Here is a 17,716-nt window from a genome sequence, read left to right on the forward strand (position 1 = left end):
AAGTGTGCACTTAGTGTTAAGCTTAAAGGACAATGTCTGCTTTGCTAAATGATCCAGGATCAAATGTGTGTATTCCTGAAGGAGGTATATAATGTGTGAAAATAAGTTGTATGGAAAAGCATGTACAGGTAGCCAGATAGATAATTAGGGAAGCCAATGATTTCAGTTCAAGGAACACTTTCATTTACAGTATTTTGTTTCACATTAATCCTTCAGCAGTCTACCACAGTTAATATCTGGCCATGAAATTTTCATCTATGTCATGTCTTTCTTTGAAACTTAGAGATTTACAGTCTCTCAGACTGATTTATCTCATCTTGACGCTGATGACAAAAATCCCAGTTTTGCTTTTGAAGGGTATGATTGACTAGTTAACATTTATTTCAGCCTTGGAGAAGGACATCTTCCTTATTTTATAGATAAAGTACACCAAAATAAGATGAAGAGACTTTATCAACGTTGCTCAGTAAGTTAATGGCACAAAGTCATAGAACTAAGGATTCCTTGCCCTCTCTTCACTGCTTTATGCTCTTTTGATAACGTGTTTGTATTTCCATAGCAATATTATTCTGGAACATGGTAATGCAATAGTTTTGAAATATGCTTTTCATGTGATGTGCGGAAACATAAAATCTATAGATATGCAGCATACATGGGTAGAAGAATTCATATTACAATATGTAGCTACAAGCATAATAAATGGAAATTGATGAAAAGGGAATCTTTCTACTGCTGGGATTTTAAAGAATTAGACAAATGTGCATAGCTCAAATAAGGCAGCATATTCTGCTTCTTGTCACAGAAAGAGCGATGAACATGTATCAGAAGAGCAAATCAGCTGCCGCTTGCTAAGTACCCTATGATTTTTCTTGACTGCTGCCGTTTGGGCCCTACCAAGTCCAGTACTTATGGTACAAATCAGGGATGCTAGTTCCTTTTTTTGTTGTTCTGCCTTTTGAAGGGATAGTCTTTCTTAGAAAAGACAGAAACTATAGCAATACAGTGCCGTCTCAGATAAATTTTTATTAATTCATTTGCTTTGCAAGAGGGAGCTAAATCAGTATAATTGTGGATTCTTGGTCCTGCGGGCAGAACAGAATCCCAGAAACATGACATTGTGTGCTATTTTTCTCTTATTTTTAAAGACAGTCTGCATAGTACAATATTAGGTGAAGCAAATCTTTGTAATTCACATGTTTATGCTGGGCATTTTTAATTATTGTTGTTAGTAATGATGGTGTTATTATACTACAAGTAGTGTTAGTGTGTGGTGGGAGTCCTTCCATAAGGCTGCATGCAGAAAGCTCATTAAAAGATAGCGTTCTGGAGATGATGCTCTATCTAACCGAAATCAGCAGGACATAGGAACTCCGTCGTGTAGGATGAATAACAAAAGAAAGGGCAGTTTACATTCTTTGATACATTTCTGCTCGATTAACCCCCAGTGGGACTTTACCCCTCCAGTCACATTCTTTTGTTCTTCTAATCTTCTTTTGTATTTGTTCACTGACCCCAAGCATGTATTTGACTTGTGACCCTATTTCTGTTAATAAAATACAGGCCATCTGACCAGCATTCACACCAATGAACTACAAGGTGATGATTACCTCATTGTAAGCGCCAGGAGCTAGCAGCAAACAGCAGTGTAGGGCTGGTGGTTGGGTGGGCTGAGGATAACCAACCAACACGGCTCGAGCAGTTCTGAACTGCAACTTCAAAAGCAAGAATAAGACGATAGTCTCCTTCAGAGTATTCAGTGCTGTCCATGGAAGAACTGTACATATCCTCACTTATTGTTCAGCTGTTAGTTGGTAATATTTAAGGGATTATGGCGAAACAAAAAACAATCATAGCTATAATGTGGAAATTTTCAGCATCTATATGGATGGTAGCTTATAAAATCAAGATTACTTTGTTTACGTTTGGGGTTATCAATAATAATTATATGCCTCATGAAAAGAAACCAAACACATCAACACTCATGGATAATAATTTCAGTACAGTATTTTGAGGCTAAATGAACACTGCAAAGCATAGGTGAACTCTTTCTAAGCAAAGTATTATTTGTTTTTAAAGCACCAGCAGAAGTGTTGATTTTTTTTCAAGAAGAAAATACACAGTAATGAACTTATTAATGATTTCACCAGATCTGTAAACCATGAGGTCTTATGAGAAAGCCCTGTTAATTGTGTGTTACATGAAAAAATCATGCCAAAGCCATTTGTCAGATATGTAATCTGTGGCTCTGTTTTGTGACAGGAAGCCATTATTTCCACTGAAAAAACAAATCCGTTAAATTTGAACTATTAGATTACAGCAGGGTTAAGGCTGCTTCTGTGCTGTAGAGTCACATCAGGGTCACGGCTCGGTTCTAGAGATGTACTGCAAGAGCTTCATATCTGATTAAGACAAAAAACTGATAAAAATGTAATGCAGACTAACAATATGGAATTATCTGATGCAGTTTGGGGGGGTAGGGGCAGGGGGTATAACATCATTCAGTTTATTTGCATATGTTTGTTCTTTCTACTGAAATCAATCTCTTTGAAGGAAGCAAGAAAACTTTAGAAAAAGAAAATATTATTAATTCTGGTAAGAGAACACAGAAGAAAATCTTTAGTAAACATTTCTTTTCCAGTGTTGATTATCATTCTGTCTAATGTTTATTTTCATAATTTTCTTTGATCCAAGCACTAATAACAATAAAGTTGACTCTGTTTCTTTGAACTAGCACAGCTATGCTATGGCCAAATTTGGAGGAAATTTTTAAGTGGCTTTTTGTTTTACTCCCAAGCCACACAACAGATTTATAGGGTAAATATTTGCATAGCTCACACCCTCATCTGTTTAGGAATGCTTCTATGGCTAACAGTAATTTACCTGCTTTGGGCCTCTGTCAGGCTTTTTGGGAAAGGCTATGGGCTGTAAATGTCCAGGCATGTACTAAGCAGCAGTCAAGAGAGCCCGTGGCTCAAGGCTTTGAATCATGGTGCTGTGCTATGGAAGTTGCTGAGGTTCATAGGGACAGCCCACCCGCCCTGGACTTCCCTCCCAGCCCTGCAGCAGGGCAGCAGGCAGAGGCAGGGCAGGGACTGCAGAGGACCAGGCCTGTACTGCTTGGGGTCTCTGCATGAGGGGACGGGAGAAATCTTTGCTGAGCACGGGTCGGATTTCTCCCCAGTCCTCTTCCATCAGAAATTTGGAAAATTTGTATGTACTACAGACTTAGAGAGAATTACATTCCTAATGTAAGTGTTATGCAATTGTAAAATTTGTGCTTGCTATTTACCAGCCTCACTCTGTCAGTTACAGAAGGAAGCATATGCTGGATCAGCTCCCTGTTTGTTGTTGTTGGTTTTCTTTTTTCTTAGTTTTTGGAGGACAAGATACTAAAGCATGGGACATTCTCATGTTCTCTAAGAGTTGCTGTTTTTCTGTTTGTCCCAATGCTTAGACTAGCTGAACAAGAGGCTCTGATCTAAAGATTGATTACCTCTGTGAACAGGTCCAAGTTTCATTCTTAAATCAGCCAGCATGTGGTTGATGACAGGGACAAAGCCAACCCTCATCCCTCCCTAAGCAAATCATCTTACCCTGTACTGTAGTTTGACCAGATTATAATTTCACCATTAAAATAAATGTCAGAATTTCCCCTGGCTTCAGCTGGAGTTGGGTTTGGCCATCAGCTTCTAAGTGCAGATGGTCTGCTGCAGGGCTTGTTTTTAAATCCAGAGGTGTGCAAGTGCTTCCACAGATTATAAAAATATAAATGAATACAAATAATGTGAATTCTGGTGTTGCTAAAAAGAATCATTAGAACATGGGTGTGTTTAAGAATAGATCAGGACTAATTCCTGTGATTGCAGGTGGCTGGCACTTGAGCAAGGCTGAATATTTAAGTTATGAACTGTATAGACAATTTGGGTTGTGTCTTTTCTCCTTTTTAATCTCTTTTTCTCTCTCTCTTTTTTCTTTTTTTAATTTTTATTTATTTATTTATTTATTTATTTTGTACATATTAAAAATGCAAAATAGAAAAAAAAAGAAGTTGTTAGCTTCTGTCTTTTGCCCTGGACAAAATACTGTATTTCTGCTCCTAGAGGATGGATTCCTCAGAAGGTACCTAAGGACTCCTGTGGAAATGTGCAAAAGTGCTTCCCTTAACAGAAAATCATCACAGTTGTGCATGCAAACAAAAAGGAAAGGTTGTTCAGTTCCTTTGTTGTTTTGTTGGTTTTTTTTTCTTTTCAGCTTAGGAAAACAGAAATATCAGAACTGATCTGTACAGTTCACTTTCACATAAGTACATCTAAGAATATGGGACTGGAAAAAACCACACTGCTTCACGCTGCTTCCTAGATTGCTGGCAACTGTACTGTGGCATAGGTACAAAATGGGCAGGATGGGCCCAGCTCCTCTGTAGATGCCCCTGTAAGCAAAAGTAGGAAACAGGGAGTTACAGAATGCCCATTTCTCAGTGGATGAGAATTCCAAAACATAGGGTCTTTAAATTCTTACACAGTGAACATGAAATTACAGTAAGGATTTCATAATTTCATCAGCAGGCTTTGAAAGATAGTTGTGTGGAGAGGGAGGAGAGGAGTATTTGAAAGAAAGTGAGCAAATCTATTTTGCATTGTTCAACCCAATGTTGTTGTTCACTTTACTTTTTTACCTTTTAAAAATTTAAAAACAAACAAGAAAACAATACAGCAGTGCTCACTTGCTGGAAAAAGCTCTCACTATTTATTTTCACCATAAAATCCAGGACTTTGGCATACATAAGCAGAGTCCCTTGGATTCTCTAACCCCTGAGACTACCTGGCTTGCAGGATAATTCAGAGCTAAGCACAGAATTGTGTGCAGCTTTCTTCTCTCCTCCCTTTTTGAATAAACATTTCTACTCCACATTTCTACAGAGGTGTAGACAGAGCAGAGCCATCTGTTTGAGCCTGCAGAAGTCTGAAACAGCAGTGAGAGGTATATTGCTTGAAAACCAAATAGTTTTTCTATGTCATGCTGAAAACTCAACAGGTTACAGCTTAGAATAAATGAGAATCCACCTAAGAGTAGTGCATGGCATGGCATGGCACAGCGATGAATCTGGTGTTGTTTTAGCTATCTAGATTGATTGATGTAGATGTTAAATGACAGAGTTGAGATTTTTGTGATTACATGCTTTATCACTGTTGGCCCAAAAATGGACCTTTAGTGGGTGTAAAGTTTTTGTGATGCTTGGCAAAGGATGCAGCCGATGTTCTAGCTTATATACATTGCTGGAGAGCTTTAAGCAGTCCTCCTAAAAACAGCTCTCCAGCAGGATTCTTGTACTCTTCTCAGCTGAGGACTGAGACATGGCTTGTGCTTCAAGATCATGTTTTATATAGTCCCACAGTAATTCTTTTTCCTTTATCTCCATTAATTTTCCTTTGCCAGTTCTGGTCTGTTCTCTTCTGCTCAGCAGGGGGTGTTTTTGTTCTTTTTCTTCGTTGCTATTAATTTTCCTATAACACAACTGTCTACTATATTTGCATAGCATCCACCATCGAGATACTAAGATAGTTTTCAAGTACATTAAATTCCACATTTTAAAACAGTAATAAAAGGCTTTTGCTAAATAAATATATAAAGCTGCTCACAGATCGTGCAACAAGGAAACCAAATACAGAGCTCAAGTTCCTGGAACTTGGGAGGACAAAGGAGCAGTTTACTAAACAGCCTTTTCCCAACACTCAGAGCTTTGATAATCCTTAGAGGAAATAATAAATCTTTCTCTTTTCTGCTCTTCCCTGCGTTTCTTTTGTTGTTTCTGATTTTAAAGAAATGACGAGTGTAGGTACTACTTAGAAGGCAATTCCTGGATGTTTCTGGTAGTCCAATCAAGGGACAAGACTGTGAATAGGAAAGGGAGGTGATCAATTCATCCTGTAAAGGAATTAAAAACAAAAGCGGAAATCCTTTGTAAGAAAAAGAGTGGCTGGGATTATAGCTGCATGCTTTCACTAATGACTTTGCAAACATTTAGTCAGAGAGAACCTGGAAATCAAGTTGCACTTTATTTAATATTCAGATAAGGACCATTCACCTGCTGTTAAGCTACAACATCTACAATCATTCTTTGAATACTGATAATTATATGAAGCAGACTCCCCTAGAGGCTGGTAGTCTAGTCTGGATTCACCTGGAATACAAAGATGAATAATATTGCATATTACATGCTCCCAAGTAGTTGCAATTTATAGAAATGTCCATTTATGCTCTTGAAAAAAAAAAAAAAAGAAGCATATTTCCCTTGGGTTATGTTATACAGTGATAAAAATCTATGTGTGGGACTGCTTGGATTATAACTCCTAGTATGCCTGTTGCTGATTAATTAATAAACAAATAAAGCATCATATTTAGCCAGCTATCTCACTACAAGACTATAAAATAGAAAATGTTAAAAAAAAAAAAAGTGTACCTTGCCATAGAGAAAGGTTAAGCAGAGACATGTGAAATGAGTTTCAGAAGTGGCACACAAATGGCTCAGAGTAGGTGTGTGTATACATTTTTAAAAGATGAGGAGTGTTATGAATGTGCTCTGTTAGCTTCCTCCTTCCCTTCTCTTTCTCCCATCAGGTGCCTTGTCCTTGCTCTCCCCTCTCATTTGCTGATGGCTGATAACACCTTATCTCCACCAGGGAAGCAACTGGGAAGTTTGCTCCTTCCTCACTAGGCTGAGGGTATAATTAGAACAACGCACCTGCTCAGTCCTCCAGTGACTCAGTTAGTCTACATCCATGTCAAAATCCATGCTGTGAGGGTAATTTGATCATCTCACTTACTTTTTCATATACTTTATGTGAATAAGCCACCAGAACAAGCCTTTGTTGCTTTGGTTCAGTTTAATCTCACAAATTTGTGTCACTTCTTTGTTTCTAGAAGAATTTTATCATTTGATCTCATGGTTACACTTTAGTAGACTTTAGTACATATTTTATTTCCCTCTCCAGAATATAAAATTCCATCTTGTGTCAAAATATTCTTATTAGTATCTATTTATATTTCAGAGATACTTAGAATCTTCAGCTGCTGAGAGCAGGGTCTTGTTGTACAAGATGATACAGAGGCACACAATAAAGGACTGCTGGTCCCAGGAGCCTGGCAAGCTAAGCAAGGGGAGAGAAGAAATATCACCACTGTTTTACAAATGGAAATATGGAAAACCAGAGCTCTGAGAATCTATGCAACTCATTGCAGTGTCACACAGCAATATTGGCAAGGGAATTCTGTCAAAGTCCAGAATCAGTGCATACTAAAGGTGGGTATAAACCCTGTTTTCTTGGCAAGCATCAATATAAGCTCAAATAAATTACAGGTGGGTACACTGGTATCATTTGCACACTGAGCATGCCAAGGCTCCCTGGGTCTCCTCTGCGGCTATTTCTCCCCCAGCTCCATCCTTCAAAGCAGCAGATGCTGCTTTTTGATGCTGTCCTCTTAGGCTTATAGAAGTTAGTCTACCACTGCTTCCTCTTGCACTTAACAAAAATTTACCTCTGGCCCTGAGATGCCACAGCAGTATCAAATCTCTCTGACTGCAGCAGCTTCCAGGCACAGCAGAGGGACACCAAAGGTCCTTTAGTTTCTCCTTCCAAGCACCCAAGGAGTAATGCAATTGTTTTGTCCTTGAATGTAGCCTGGAATCTCTTGCATTAGAGTACTTCTCCTCTGCTCTTCCCAGCAGACCCTGTAATCCTGGGGAAGTGGTAGCAAGCAGGGGGTATTCACTCAAGACCAAGCAGTGGAGAAGCGTGTTGATATTCCCTGAAGACAAAATAAACCGAGTGGGAAGTTCACTGTCTTCCTTTTGAAGATGACTGAAGGTAGGAGGGGAGATTGCCAGGACTGAGGGTGGGTGGCAGCAGGCACAGAGCTGCTTGCAGCCCACAGACCTTCAAGGCCATGGCAAACATTTCCAACACAGCTTGCTGAATTCTGTTTGCAAAACTGTTGAGCTAAACTCTTTACCAGTGCTGACTGCACTGCTGTAATGCTGTCTTCTGACTTAAAACCAGTTTGGGCTAATTGTTAAGGATCAGATAACAGGAAAATATTTCTATTTGACAGTCTACTATTTTTCAATTGTTCCTCTGTTACATATCTAAGTAAACATTTGTTCCACTTATCATTTCTGAGCAAAAGACATGAATCATTTGACTAGTAAAACCACAACGACAGCTGTTGCTTATTAGAAACAGTCATCTTGTTCAAGGGCCTGCTATGAAGGGGTTCTTCAGGAAACTGTTTCTGCTTTTAGTGCTTTACAGTGTAATGAAAGCAGAGTTGCAGAAATTAGGGCATTTTTATTTCACTCGTGATTGGCAAAACACACAGGCACACACAAACAGAGCAGTTGTTACAGCTGAGCTAGAAGCCTGCAAGAAAATGGAAAATACTCATTGAAGAGTACTGCTAATGATATAATATTATCTTCTTTGCCTTATGGTTTTCTACAATATAGGTCAAACAAAATGGGTTCTAAGGTTTCCTTTGTGATTAGGTTATATCATTTTGGATTTGGGATTTGGTATTGGATAAATTCTGTATACAAGTTATAAATCCTCTACTAGATATATATTTTTGTCTAGATCTTAGGAACAAATTAATTCTGGATTTGTAAATACCCCTAGAAGCCAGTCACCAGTGATAACAACAATACTACTTTCAGGTAAAGCTTCTCCAGCCAATGTTGGAGGGCAAAAAAAAATAAATAAAAAATATATATATATATATATATATTTAAAGTAAGATCTGCATAAGAGAATGCTATGAAATTGTTTTTAATTGAGTGGAAGAAAATTAGGAAAGTAAAGCTGTGCCAGAAGGAATTTGTGAAATAAGTGAAACTGAGGCAGGTGAGATGCAAAGATTTTTCTTTCTAGGATGTTGCTACAAATGCCTTGTAGAGCATAAAGGCAGAAATGTGTTTATTCCTGTGACCGCATTAAAAAAAAAAAAAGTATTCAACAGATGCCCTAACACTTAGGCATTTTTTCAGACAAACCACTAGACTGACAAACCCAGTATGATGCCTTTATCACCAGGTTTGAAGGGAGAAGCCAATGAGCATAGAGGCTGCACTGATCCCAGCAGAAGAGAGGGGTGGGACATTCAGAGCAATTGAGAAATACTACCAAGCAGTGTGCTCTGCTGGTAAATAGGAGCATTCGTGGTTTTGTGACTTTGTTGTTTAAATGTGTTCCAAAACACTAAATTCACTTGCAAATATTAAAGAAGAGTGGGGAGAAAAAAAAAAAACAAAAAAAAACAATTGTGGGATTATGGCAAAAGAAAAGGAAAGTAGGACAGAGGAATGGCAGAGAGAAGCTTGTAACTGAGGAGGCAAAGCTGAGGTTTATTATGAGTTAGAAATCTGCAAAACTGTCACCAATTCAGAAACTGCACTCAGCGAGGCTTCTAAAGATCATATCCTGCCCTTCATTCACCCTCGCAGCACTCACTGATGGGAGTCAGCACTTCGCTGCAGCTGGGTATTTAGAAGTCATTTGTTCTGTGTAACATGCCCGTTCTTACTAATCTTAGTCAAGTAAGTAGTCCATCCTCATGTGTCATCCCACGGAAGTCAAATGTGCTATTAGCATAAGTGATGATTACTTATCCGTGTGAGGTCTTGTGGGGTTGGGTCTTTCAGCATTGGAATACTTGACATGGCAGTCTTTCTATTATAATTTAATAAAATGGGGCCCAATTCAGCTCAGAGATGCCCTAGGGAGTCAGCTGGACTTAAATGGTGCTTAGGCCTTTGACTGGACCTCTGCAAAGCCTGAATTTCATTGAGTGAATACTAATTACTCAGAAGGAGGGTTATTAAATTATAGGCTCAGTTCTTTACTGTTGCTCAGAGCATGGTACCTTTCGAGTGCTTGAGCGAGTTAATGTACTGGACACAGAAGAAGGTTCTGGTGAGACTGCTTTCCTGATAAAACAAGGATTGAAGAAATGTTGTTAATAATTAGAGTATTTATAGATGTTGGTGAGCAAATTTCATTCCATAAAAATACTGTACAGTAAAAAACCGGACAGTATATATTTACATCAAAATGAAAACCTCTCTTGGAGCTGTGTAGATGGAAAAGGTCTAACAAAATCTACCTCAAAGCCAGTGGAAATCTTCCTATTGATTTTGATGAGCTCTGAATTAAGCCCTCACAGGACCAGCACACGTAGGGGCCTTGACACATCACAGTCTTGGGTGACTGGGTGAGGCAGTGGAATCAGTGAGCAGCTGGGACATGGAACAGTTCCCCCAGCCAGCTGCCTTGTGCAAGGAGGAATCAATCAGTTCATCTCTCGTGTCACAGGCTGAGCACATGATTTTTAAAGGATTACTTGTATGTCTAACAGCTGATGTTCTCCCTCTTTTTAATTTATTTGTGTCTTATTGTTCTTCACCTGCTTTCTGACCAGCTATTGGCCTCAGAGTAGCTCCTGTTCTGTTTGAACCTTCATTCTAAAACCCTGCAGGTTCTCAAAGCATTTTCATTGTACGTGAATACTGTGGGACTTCCTTGTCACCTTTGTGACCATCTCCTTAATTCATAGATCTCCTGATTCCTAAAGTGTAATGGAGAAAGAAAAATTTTGTATCATCTTTTCCTAACCAACTAGCTCCTGCATCTGCTCTTTGCTGCACGCAATCTGCTGTAGTTACAGAGAGCGTGACTAGTTCTTTCTGTGACCCCACAAGATTTTAAACAAACAAACAAAACAAAACAGATATTTGAAAATGTCTTCACTGGTAGGAGAAAAAATATTGCTGTTAAACTCAGAGGGTTTGGCACACTAGACTATGAGTGATATAATGGACCCGTTATAGCATTTGATCTTTATCTTTGCTTGCTATTCCTATTAAAACGATTTGCTGGTTTTATGTCTATTTCACTTTCAGCTTCCCAATCAGGTGTCCGGGAAAAATTGCGTTCATTAGCTGTTACATAAATTGTTTGCCAAATCATGCATATTAAAGGCATATATGCAGATCAGTCCTGTAACATCACACATATAAAATGTATTTTATACAGTGCATCACTTAGACTTATTGAAAGACTAAAATCTGCATACTAAATGGCAGGTATGCCCTCAGTAAATTAACAGAGAATCTTCATTGTCAATGTTAATCAAACAGCACTTTAAAAACTCTTCTTTTATCATTGTCTCAACAGTGTTTTTCTCCTGTTAGATTTAAAACCAAGCTCAGGCATTTTTAAAGCTTAGATCCCTTTGTGGACCAATGCCCTCATGCAACCCAAGAAAGAACGAGCCAACTCCAGCCAGCTGTAATCCATATAGAATCAATAGGACTTTTTCTTAGTAAAATTAAAAACTTTCCAGAAAAAAAAAAAAACAAAACCAACAATAAAACAAACCCCTTGCCTAATCAGCTTTAAAAAGATTCCAACATCTTTACATGTCAACCTGCATGCTTAAATTGAGGACTTTTTTATTTACTAGCTGTCTGAGAACTTGATTTTTCTTCATTTTCCCATTAGCGAGGCAGTTTAGGCAGCAGAATTCCTGTATTCCTCTCACTGGAGTAGCACAGAAAAAAAATCATTTGATTCCAGCGGATAGTAGTTGATTTCATTATCGTATTAGAGAAAATAAAGATTACAATTCCGAATTACTTTGCCTGCAGTCCACACACTAACCATATAAATGGCAATATGTGGAAAAGTTGACTACATCATAAAAAATTAACTTCCTGCAAGGATTTTCTTGAATTGGTTTCAAAAGAATCCTCCATTTGGCATCTTTCCTGTACTGAATTTCTGGAGGGTAACTGCATTATGTGCATGTAAAACATGAGAAAGGAAACGTTCACTGAACTCCTTCTTTCTGTTACCAAATGTGACTGTAGTACGTTGTTTGCGTTTAAAAGAGTTGCCTCAAAGCTAAATTCTGTGATTATGCGCCTATATGTGCGTGCATTATAAGATAACCACTAACAGAAAGTGAAACACTGTTCTCTTTCACTTGCTGCTGAGTGACAAAGGTTGCACTTAATGATAATTTGAATATTCTGCCAGCAGCTGATGATATTCTGTCCCTGCCAAACTTAATAAATAAATAAATAAATGCTTCCCTCTCCTACAGTAAATGCCCTGTAAGTCTATAGAAAACAAATTAGGAATGCGTTATTCTCAATGAAAAAAGTCTCCATGAGAGGTATAATTTTATTTTTTTTTAGTGCGCGGAATAACATAAATCAAAAGAAGCAATAGTCTACCTTTTGTTTTGACTAGTTTGACCCTCTTCAACCCCTGCCAATTTTTATCTCATTTTTGTTTAACTTTGTACATCAGAGTTTAATTTTAAACCTGGTCCTGAAGACAGTGATGTATAGGGTACATCAAGTATAGCTTAAATTACCCTCTCCCCAGTGATTTGAAGTTGAGGGGAGGGTCCTACTCCACAGCAGGGTGGGAAAGAGAAATGGTCAGATGTTGCCCTTTGAACCTGACCACCCTCAGCTACAGAAACGTTTATGCCAGAACATCATTTATTGATTTTATTATATTTTAGGATCTCTTAAAACTGTTGGTGAAGTTTGCCGTATATTAATTTTTGACACATGCATATAAAAACAGAAATACGGGTTGAGCAGAAACTATAAATATAGACAACACTGCCCAATAAACTTACATCCTTTCACTTACAGGTTTCCATTTCAGCCAATCCTTCCGAGCAGTCTGTCTTTGGAAATAAATGTTACCCCTCTGATAAGCTAACCAATTTGAAGATTAAAGCTGCATTTGAGGATTAAAGTTTTTCTTATTTGATTATTGTTGTGTCTTGTAGCAATAGAAGATAAATATTAATAAAATGTTGAAGTCCAATTCTGTTTCCTTTACCCTTTGAGCATTTTAATCAATGAGCCTGCACAAATTAGGCAGGATTTGGCCCTTACACTCGGCACTGCCTGCTCTGTTTTATCAGTCCACTAAGAGTAAGTCTCCCGTGAAATGTTACATGTACCCGGCCAGCTCACAAACCCACTGCTGCCACAAAAAACTCCCACTGATGGGTAGCTCTGAAAACTTGCTGTCCAATTATATACCACAGAGCTATGTATGTGTTTTTATCGAGGAGAAGAAAAACCACAAGAAGCGCTCTACAGCAGACCACAAAATGGGTTTGGCACCTGTGTCTCCTTGGGGCCAAAGTTTGGGAGCTGTGTTATCGCGGGGCCGGCTGACCCCAGGGAGCGGCGCTGACCTTGTCTTGCACACAGAAGTCTATCGCTATGGCTCCCCCGAGAGCGCAGCCAGCTGCAAACTGCTGCCATGATTAACCCTTATGTGCTGGAGACGTAACGTCAAGTCATGGTAATAAAGCTTTCACTGCATAACAGATCTCTTGCTTTGTAAATTGTTGCTCTTATCAGCTGCACTCTCGGATGTTATCCCTTTTCTGTGAAGCATGACTGCTGTGTTGCTCACTGGAAAGGCTACCGGATCTATACAGTCTGTGATATTTATTCAATTGCTTTGGAGAGCAGTGCAGAGAATGCGTTTTGTTTAAACTAGAAGTGCAGTGTGTGAAAACAGATGAAAAAAAAAAACAACAAAAAAACAGAAATTCTCATACATATGAAGCAATATATTAATTACAATCCAGAATGCCTCCAGCAGATTTGAATCCAGGAACACCAGATTTGCTATAGCAGACACCTGTGTTGTTTCACCGAGTCCAGATTCCTGTTTGTGGAAGTAATTTACACCCAACGTTTGTAAAAATGCAAACCTCAAGCCTGTGACTTACCTGGACAATTACAGAGCTTTGTCATTCGGCTGGAAACAGAGCGATCAGTGCTCACACAACAGGCATAAGCTGGGTAAGTCTTATTGTGTCATGCACTTCAAAAACAAGACCTGACTGCGCTCTCTGCTTTGCAGAGAAGTCAAGCTGCAAGCGTCCATCAGCCTGCGATCCCAGCTTGCAGGGCTGAACAGGGCGCAGACCTCCTCAGCACCACAGAGTCTTCACCTCAGCGTGCTGCCGGCTCTCCAGCCCTCCCCTTGCCAGCGCTCTGGCCACATCAGGGCTGGGAAGGAAGAGGTGGCCTTAATGTATGCCGTGGGACAGCGCGATGTTATCTGCTCCAATGTGAGAGGAGCGGGAGCCCATCTGTGCTGCCGGCACTGTGAGGGCTCAGCTCCTAAGCCTTGTCTGCACCGCGCCCACTGCTGAGCTCTGTGAGGGGATTCAGAATGCTGCAGCCCATCCCAGTGGCAGCTCTGCGATCCCTGGGAGCAGAAGGCCTGGCACACCAGGTGCAGGTCAGTCAGGCTGCGGGTCTGGAGTTTGGTGGTTGTGGTCTTTAGTTGGCCCTGTCATGTGTCCTGTCCCCGAGGAACCAAGGCCTAGGGCCGTCCTTACTGTGGGGGTTTTGCTGTTCCCCACCAACAGAGAAACGCTCTGGGCTGGCGGTGCTCTGCTGATGGGCACCTGGCCCAGCTGCCTGAAAGGCCTGGCAGACAGACCCTGTACGGCCTGAGGCAGCCAGAGTCGTGTCAGCCGAGCTGCTCTCAGTGGCATGGCGAATGTTTTCCTCAGGGCCTGCAGAGGAAAAGCACTGGGGCTGGCCGTCCCTTCCCACCTCCCTGTGCCACAGTTGTAACACCAACACCTGTAGTTAAAAAATGCCGTCAGACCCTGCAGCTCCTACGTGGCACCTGTGTGTGTGTCAGAGGGCTGCAGCTGTGCCGGCAGCTCCCACCTGCCCTCCCATCCCTTCTCCCCACCCACAGGGTACTGTGGCTGGTTGGCAACTCAAAAGCAGCAGAAAGCAGTGAGTTTGGTGAAATTATCTTGAGGTTATTTTGTTCCCTCATGAGGTTTGGGCGTGAAGGGAGCTTCTAGTATATTAACTCCCATTAATTTTAAGCCTCTACTGTTGATAGGATTTGCATATGGAAAGGAAGAGGACTGACCTTTAAATTCATTAAATAAAGCAAAATTTTAAAATAATTGTAGTTAAAAGCATTAGTGCGATGAAAAATACAAGAACAAATACATAGACATCAGTATCCGGGCTTTTGGTAATGCTAATGAGCAAATTATTGCAGGGGAAGATTTGCATCACTGGAATACGTGTTCTAGCCTCCATCCTGATGTATGTGATGTGGGGTTATCTTTGTAGGGCTCCTCTTTCAGAACACATTTTCCTCATATAAAATAGCCTCCTCTTAACTCCCACTGGGGACTGCCTTATAAATGAGGAAGCAGTCGCCAAGGGATTGGCTTGGCTAAAAAAGTGTGTTATTTAAAAACAAGAACAAAAACTTATTAGAATATTAAGCAATATAATTAGCTCATTTCTTTTTTTTTTTAATCTTAAAAAAAAAATGTATAGCCAAGTTTTAATTAAACACGTTCACTGGATGTTTGAGTTGTGTAAGAATGAGAAAATTTTGCTGTGTTTTAGAGTGATGAGTGCTTCAGTTTCAGATCCTTGCTCTGATCACTGCAGTCTGGTGCAGCTGCAGTACAGAGGATAAGGGGGTTCTCCTCCTGTCCCAGGCCCCATTCTGCCCCAGAGGGGCACAGTGAGACCAGGAAGGGGATGGACGTGTTCCCTTTGCATGGGAAGGAACACAGGTTGCCTGTACCAGAACTGGCTAAGTGGTCAAAGTAGTGTTGTCCCCACTGCTAAATGCTGATTTACACGTGCTGAAAGGCTTCCACTGCCCTCACAGCAAGTTATGGAAGGTATAATTGGATTAGTAACACGGCATCGCTTTTCAGGTCTGGTTGGTGAGAACTGCTGCCCCGTGGCCCCAGATCTCTGGTGCTGGCTGCTCCTCGGGCCTTGACCCGCCTGTGGCGCTGCTTCCTTGCACGGTTCCCTGCAGAGTGCTCTGCAGTGAGCGGGCAGAGCTTGCTGCAGGCTCAGGGGAATATTGGTCGGTATTCATCAATACTTCGTTAAGCAACAGGGTCCAGAAATCCAACTGTTTGTGCTGCTCCTGCCCTGCCCCAGGCCCGCCCCAGTTGGACGAGGTGGAATTGGTCAGGTTCCTCTTCTCAGAGCCCCGCTGATGTCATCTTTTGGATGCAGCTCTGAGCATCTGAGGTTGGTGAAATTAAATAAGGTGCAAGCATCCTTTGGTCTGTGGCTCTCTGCCTTTAGAACAATTACTCCCGGTAACCTTACCAATAGTGTATTAAGGAAAAAAAACCTTCGTAACAGAACTTAGTGTTGTGATGGAGCTCTGCTTGATATTAGAACAATTACGAAGCAGATGCACCCACTCCAAGCAAAGTGACCTTTTCATCAAGTTGCAAAACATTAAAGGTTAAGGGATGTTTGAAAGGAAGTTAATACTTTTAAAACAGTAGAAAAAAATTGCTGTTCTTTCAAGACCTGACTGAGCCAGTGAGAAACTTCCAGTAGTAATTTAAGTAACTCTTACAATAGAAAGATGGAAAGTATTTTATACCGTCTGTTTTATTTTAAAATTGGAAGCGCTTTTTTAGAGAAGGAATGGGATTTGATAACAAGAACTAACCCACGGAAGAAGCCCGCACTGAAGCCGGTTAATTGCGATTTTTAAGTCACGTTTCTTTCTCTCTCCATTGTGTACCGATGACACGAGAACAAAGAGAGCGAATCAATGCCGGTGTCACACTTGCTCGGTTTCCACCACCCTCCTGACCCGGCCGTGCCAACCGGGACCCGCCGGTGCTCGGTGCATCTCAGCCCTGGTCACGGGCGGATCGCGGGGCCGCTGCTGCCCGCGTCCCGCCGCGGCGGAGCGGCACCGGGCGCCAGGGGCAGAGCGAGGTTCTTTTGGTGACGGCTGGACGCCTTTTTCTTTTCTTTAGTATTTTTTAAGAGAAACTTGCCTGTCTTAACGCAAACGCTATATGTAAATTAGTAAAATAGCCGCCTAGAGAAGAAGTTTCTGCGGGAAGAAAGGAGGGATCTGGCAGGAGAATCTCCGCGCCGGGCTTTTTCCCGCTGCAGGATGTATCTGGGCACAACCAAATCTCCCTGCCGTGAGGTCACAGGCGCTCTCAAGGGCACGGCCGCGCTTGCCGGGCAGCGCCGACCCCCGGGTGATGCAGGGAGCAGGCGGGGATCCCTTTCCCCCCGATTCGGCCCCGCCGATGCCTCCCGCCTCTCCCCAGCGCCGGGGCTGCATGGAGGAGCTTCCCGAGCCGGAGCGGGGCCAACTTCGTGCGGGCGGGCTGCGCTGAGCCCTGTGCGTACAATGGCTGCGGTTGGCACACGGGGGGATGGAGGGGGAGTTTCAGGCTCTGTAACTAATTTTCATAAAGGGTTTTCCTACTGCCCAAGTGAACACATTACGCTACAGTAGCTCTGAATGGTATCGCTCCTTTCCTTCAGAGCAGCGGCTGATTGTTTCTTCAGAGACCCCCAAGTCCTTTTCAAGGAGAAAAAAAAAGAAGTGATAATTCAGCGGGACGGCAGATCTCAGTGCACCTCGCACCGTCCCCAAAAAGTGCTGCTGTGAGCGCGGAGGCGGCGGGCGGGGCGGCCCGGGCCGGGCGGGGCCGAGTGGGGCAGCCCCGACCCCCCCGGCTCAGCGGGCGGCATGAGCCGCGGCTCTCCAGCCGCCCAACTTCAGCTCCGGCCGCAGCGGCTGCGGGTCGCGCTCCGGCCCCGCCGGTGCCAGGGGAAAGGCCG

The sequence above is a fragment of the Tetrao urogallus genome (assembly GCF_951394365.1).
Source record: "Tetrao urogallus genome assembly, chromosome: 12".
NCBI lineage: Eukaryota > Metazoa > Chordata > Aves > Galliformes > Phasianidae > Tetrao > Tetrao urogallus.